This window comes from Lepidochelys kempii, chromosome 1, assembly GCF_965140265.1.
Source record: "Lepidochelys kempii isolate rLepKem1 chromosome 1, rLepKem1.hap2, whole genome shotgun sequence".
Taxonomy (NCBI): Eukaryota; Metazoa; Chordata; order Testudines; family Cheloniidae; genus Lepidochelys; species Lepidochelys kempii.
In genome coordinates, this window is record NC_133256.1 from 113450225 (window position 1) to 113456282 (window position 6058).

Consider the following 6058-nt stretch of genomic DNA (forward strand, 5'->3'; position numbering starts at 1 on the left):
ACCTCCTGTTCGGTCCATGCTGGAGCTCTTTTTTTCTATTCTGGGACTGCATGGTCACCTGTGCTGATAAGCTCGCCTGGCCAAACAGGAAATGAGATTCAAAAGTTCCCGGGGCTTTTCCTATACACCTGGCCAGTGCATCCAAGTTCATCAGAGTGCTGTCCAGAGCGGTCACAATGGTGCACTGTGGGATAGCTCCCGGAGCCCAATACCTTCGAATTGCATCCACACTAACCCTGATTCGAAACGGCGATGTCGATTTCAGCACTAATCCCCTTGTTGGGGAGGAGTACAGAAATCAGTTTTAAGAGCCCTTTATGTCGAAAAAAATGGCTTCGTTGTGTGGACGGGTGCAGGGTTAATTCAATGTAACGCTGCTAAATCTGACATAAACTCGTAGTGTAGACCAGACCATAGGGGTGTGGAATATTTTTAAACCAAAATAATTATATTGGTACAACCCATAGTGTGGATGCAGCTATACCAGTGTAAAGGTGCCTTTACACCAGTATAGCTTATTTCCTTTCACGTGGTATGGAAATAAACTATACCAGTATAAGCACTTTCATACCAATATAATTGCATCTAAACAAGGAGAGTTGTATCACTTTAATCGTACCAGCACACAATATAACTTTTGTGCATAGACAAGATCTTAGGTTACAAACTTATAAACAAGCATGTGAGTAACTTAACATGGGGGGGGGATCTCTACCGAGTTTATGAATAAATCCTTGGTGCACAAAGCAATATACCTGCATATTTACAGAGTTGGGACCTCAGACTATCAACTCCTTAAGGCAAGGTATGCGTTTGTCGTTGCTGTAAAGTGCCATAAACTCCTTATGTATATGACAATAATACCTAGCTCCTATGCAGAAATATGTATCGGTTAGAGAAACAAAATATTTTTTTTTTTAAACCACACACATTGGGGATGTCTGCTGATACTGCCAAATAAAATAAAAAGCAGGCTGAGTAAGGTTTGCTTAAGTCTCCAGGAGAACATAAGGATATCTAATGGGGAAAATCTGAAGTTCCGTGCTAGCTAAGAATAGGTCCCATATTAAAAACACAAATGCAGATACAAATATCCTAAATTTCTTTATAGATTTAGACAAACCGCATGCCAAATGATGGTGTTAAGAAAGCCCTGGGCTTCATTTAATTTATTTATTTATTTGAGACCCTGAGTTGGATTTATCCTGGCTTAATATTAGCGTATAATTGAGTAATATGGATTCGATCCTCCCAAGTGCTCAGTTCTGCTGTGAGATGCTCAAGTACTTTCAATGCCAACTTACTTCACCACTGTGCAGGATTGAGCCCTAGATCAGTATGATTTTTCAGTTCTTCTGATTAGGAAATTCTTAACTGAACAGTCAATCCTGTTTTTTGTTTGTTTTTTTTAATATTAGATCTCTAAGTGGCTTTCCAACATTTAAAAAATGGCATTAGTAAATGAATTGCGTAGCATTCATCAAACTGCACTGCAAGGTCTCTCTGTATTAACTTGTTTTTGGGTGGGAAGGAAAACACTGAAAATGATCTAAAGCATTTGGTTTAAAGAAATGGCTTGGACATCAGTACAAGACACCAACTAAATTCAATAGAGCATTTTTTTATTTTATGTGTTACAAATTTCAAAAATAGTTCTGACAAATACGAGTCAACAAGATGCTGAATGCAGGGACTCCCATCACTGTTGGCAGTTTCTTCTGAAGCGATCTTATGGGAAAGAGGGAAATAAGTATGATCAGTGCTTTGCGTTGATTAAACAGTTCTTTCAACTTTGCCCAGAAAGAAGGGCATAGCTTGTGACTTGAAAGTTATTGAGCTTGCTAGCATTAAGGGGTTTTTATTTATATTTTTGAAATTGCATTTTTATTTCCAGTTGAGAGATTCTCAATGTACATTATCCTGCAAAGTTGTAAACTATGCCAGAGAATGGTCCTCGATTCACTTCCAAACTTAATTGTTGATAAAATTGTAAAAAACACATTCAGATGTCCAAAACCTCTTACCAAAAAAAAAAAGATTCATTCTACTGGGACACATCAGAGCAGTATAACAAACTTGTAGCTTTTTGTGGATATAGCCCTGAACAGTTACCTGATTTAAGATTTCACAGTAAATGCAGTGGTTCATTTAAAAAAATAATAACTTTAATACATTTATTCAGCATAAAAGTGTATTGAAAAATGTAACATTTAAAACTGTTTTGATATTTCAAAGTAGATCTTGGCTGAAAGTCTTTTAAAGATGCAAACAACTAATTTCTTGGATTTTATGGTAGATTAATGAACATCCACCATTTATCTTAATCTGTTGAATAAAAGGCTAAATTTGACTTTGAATTTTGAAATAGTAAATATAAGCATGATCAGATCTGACATTTTTAGTTTATATATGACAAACCAAATTAATATAATTAATTATTTGAGTTCTCCACATACAAAAGGGGCAGACCAAAAGAATCCCTCTTGAACACCACTGAGAGAGAGAGAGAGAGAATTTATGGGACTTTCAAAGAACGACCCAGGATACACAGGGATGGCAGAGCCTTGTACATGCCCAAAGCAACATTTGATGGCACAGGAAAGATTTAGATTCACGTGCTTAGAAGCAATTAAGAAACAGAACTCAGGCCAAATTTTTTGAATCACTCACAGATCCCATTGATTGCTGGGTCCCCAAACCTCTGAAAATCTGAAAATTACTTGTTTAGATAATTAACTTTAGAAACCAACATTTGAAAACTTTGTCCTCTCTTTACACTAGTGTAGTAAAACAAACTATAAAACCTAGACTATTTAGCCTACCATGCTTAGGGGAAAATGTACTAGTTGTAAAGATGGGCAAGGAATTTTTGAATATTAAAGCAATAGGGGGGTGAATGGGTTGCAGAAAAACTTTGAGCTACCTTTGTAGCTGGAACACTTCTTTAGCACCTTAAAAATTAAACTCACACCCTAGAGATCTTTGTTATTCAACAAGGAAAAGCAAACAATTGTCAGTACAGTTCAATTCTAACTGCCAACTAGACAACACAGTTAAGATCAACAATTGAGCAAAAGTGATGAAGAGGTGCCATTTTGGGGACTTGGGGAGTAATTCTGGGATACTATTTCAGGCTTTACCAACTGCAACAGATCAACTCTTCAACAGATAATAGACAGCATCCTCACTGAGTACCTTAAAACTCCCCAAGCATGTAAACTCCCTCACATTTGTCAGCAGAGTAACTATGTATGGCCAAATGCCAGGGGAAAGAAATAACCACACTGACTAGATCTTTGTTTGCGACTTAATCTGATTTATCAAAACTTTTTTATAGATTTTTCAGACAACAATTTTAATCTACGGCTGTTTAGAAGTCAGGATTTAAAGAAAATCAGGTCTTCCGCGCGGGGATTCTTAGACATGATGTAGATGAGATGTAATCTCCTGCAGTTCAGTCCAGGCTGCTTCTCCGCAGCCCGAGGAATTAGAAAACATAATCATGTCTAAAGGAAAGGAGGACTTGTGGCACCTTAGAGACTAACAAATTGGTGAGTCTCTAAGGTGCCACAAGTCCTCCTTTTCTTTTTGCGAATACAGGCTAACATGGCTGCTACTCTAAACAATAATCATGTCTGAAAGTTACATGCAGGTTTCTCAGTTATGGGTAGGAACAAGGCTAAAGACAGGGTAAGTGAAAAAATAATTCTGATCGGAACATGCCCATCGCCTAATGAGCTCATCCCCACCAGCAAGGAACCCTGCATCATTTAATTTCTTGCTACCAGTACGTTGCAGAGGGGCAGAGCTGGAGGGAGCCGGACGACCCCTAGCAAGACGGAGTTAGCTTCCCTAGTCCTCAACGTAGAAAGGCTGCTGCTCCTGGCCGTTGTAATCCCCCCGCGCACTCACAGTCCCGGGATTTCGACTCAGCCCAGGCGGGCAGGCGGGAGGGAGGTCGGTCTATGCAAACGCTACTTACTTTCCGAGGCGCTGGGGGCTGTCCAGCTCCCGCTCCGCCCAGCCGGAGCCACACGGGGGAAGTGGGAGCCGGCCCCGGGCAGCCTTCAGCCGGCGCCCCGAAGCCCGCCCCGCGTGGCGCGGCCACCGGCGCGAGGAGGGTCCCCGCCAACTGTGCCGGCTGGTGAGTCTCCGTCTCCCGCCCCGCTCCCTGCGGGCCGGGGGCTCGGCGCTGCCGGCTCGGGAAGCGCCGCTCCGCAACCACCCCGCCCCCGCCAGGCCAGCGCTCAAAAAGGGCGAGCGGCTCAGCCCACCCACGACCCCCGGCCAGGCTCCTCCCCGCTCTCGGCCCATTGCGGGGGCGGGGTCCCAGCGCTAGCGGCTCTGCTGCCCGCCCCGGCGGCGGGAGCTTTGAGGGGGGGAGCGGTGGCCGGGGGGCCCGAGGAGCCTTGCAGAGAAAGCTGCAAACGCAGCCCCGCCCCCAAAAGCCCCCGGGGTAGCAGCAGCTGCTGCTGGAAGAGACGCGGCTGCCAGGGCTCAAGCTGGGGCCGCGGCCTCGGGCACTGACATGCAGCCCGGCTCCACGTACCCAAGGAGAGATGACAGACGCGCGCATGTGTGTGCCTGGAGTGGGGGCTGCTTATCCTGTTTTGCGTTCGGCTTCTGGGTGTACATCCTGGGGGGGGGGGGGGGGGGCACTTCTAAGAGACACTTCTCCCTCACCCCCCGCCGCCCTTAATGCAACAGCTCCGCATCTCAGTGCCCTGGCTCCTTCCCTTTCCTAAGAGCTGGAGGAGGCTGCAGGTTTATGCTCTTGCTAGGGTTGCCAACCCTCCAGAATTGTCCTGGAGTCAGGGATTCAAGATTAATCTTTAATTAAAGATTATCTGGAGATAAAACGTCCAGGAATACATCCAGCCGAAGCTGGCAAACCTACTTGTTGCCCCTGCGCATTAAAAACCAGCGGGGGCAGAAGGCGGACTGGACACTGTGTTCCTAAAACACTGTCTGAAATCACTGGCACTTTCTGTCCCCTGTTGCTCCCTTAATGAGAAGCGTTCCGGCAATTCCTGCCCTCCCACTTCAACCCCCAGCGTGGGCTCTGTGTGCCTCTTCGGAAACGATCGAATGGGGAAAGAGACAGTGTTGTCTCTCAAACTCCAGGGTTTTGGCCCGCACCGTTTAAATAATAACAAGCAGCCTCCCCGTTTAGGAGAAGACGCTTTGCCAGAGCAAAATACAAGGAATTAGGGAAAATTCGTCTCTGAAGGGAGAAGCAATCATTTGCTAGTTGAAAGGCCATTTTGGAAAACAAAACAGAAGTGAGATCACGAGATTATCCAGCAATCTGAATGACCTGGGCTGTGGATAATCCACAATTCAGGCTTTCAGCACAGATCCTCCCAGTATCTGCTGTACGGCATGCTGATGTTCCCACCCGCTCCGTGTGTATACAGTCACTTTTGAGTTGTGTTGCTGTGTAGTGTTGTGTCACCTGATTTACTGAGTTACACACTGGAGGTAGCCAGCTGAGTACAGTGATAATGTGAAGCTAGTTACACATAGATCGTTCTTTCAAGAAAGAAAACACAACCTGCAGCGACTGAGGAACCCAGCTCCTGAATATTTAACGTGGCAGAGTTGCAGAGAAGGCAGTATCCTTCAAAGAGTAATACAATTTGATCAAAGTGTGTGTGATAACAAATGTAGGTCTTTACGTCTTTATAGCTAGATGATAAACTGGGTTTCCAATATTTCTTTCTAATCCCTTATGTCTCTCTACTAGGATTGCAAAAGTTAACTCTAGGGTCTTGGACTTCATCAATTTAGGGCAGCAGGTGAAGGGGCTTTCCCTCAGGGCTAATAAGCCCCTTCTCCTTCTCTTTTGTCGCTGTGTGAAAGACCCACTGACAAGGGGGGAATTGATTAATTGTCTACACTGGGGAAACAGTAATATTGACTAGAGGCAAATTAAACTATAACTGGAGCAGGGGGACTGGACTCTAGGACTTCCCTCCTAGCCACCAGGTGGCCCAATGACTATCTAGGTTTTTATCCACAGTGGAAGACATTTCACCAGATGAGACTTAGGGAGCCA

General features: G+C 44.5%; 1 protein-coding gene across 5 annotated transcripts in view; it reads right to left on the bottom strand.

The window, feature by feature from the left end:
* The window catches only part of LOC140914077 (opsin-3-like), a 150837-nt gene extending 146270 nt beyond the window's left edge, over positions 1 to 4567 (bottom strand). For 3 of the 5 annotated variants that reach the window (XR_012159758.1, XM_073351122.1, XM_073351118.1), the window contains exon 1: positions 3983 to 4564. The gene's annotated coding sequence lies outside the window, so the exon portion shown is untranslated. Of the gene's footprint in view, positions 1 to 3982 lie in introns of all 5 variants that reach the window. The other 2 variants (XM_073351092.1, XM_073351108.1) reach the window with 2 other exon arrangements.
* Between the last annotated feature and the right edge of the window lie 1491 nt (positions 4568 to 6058).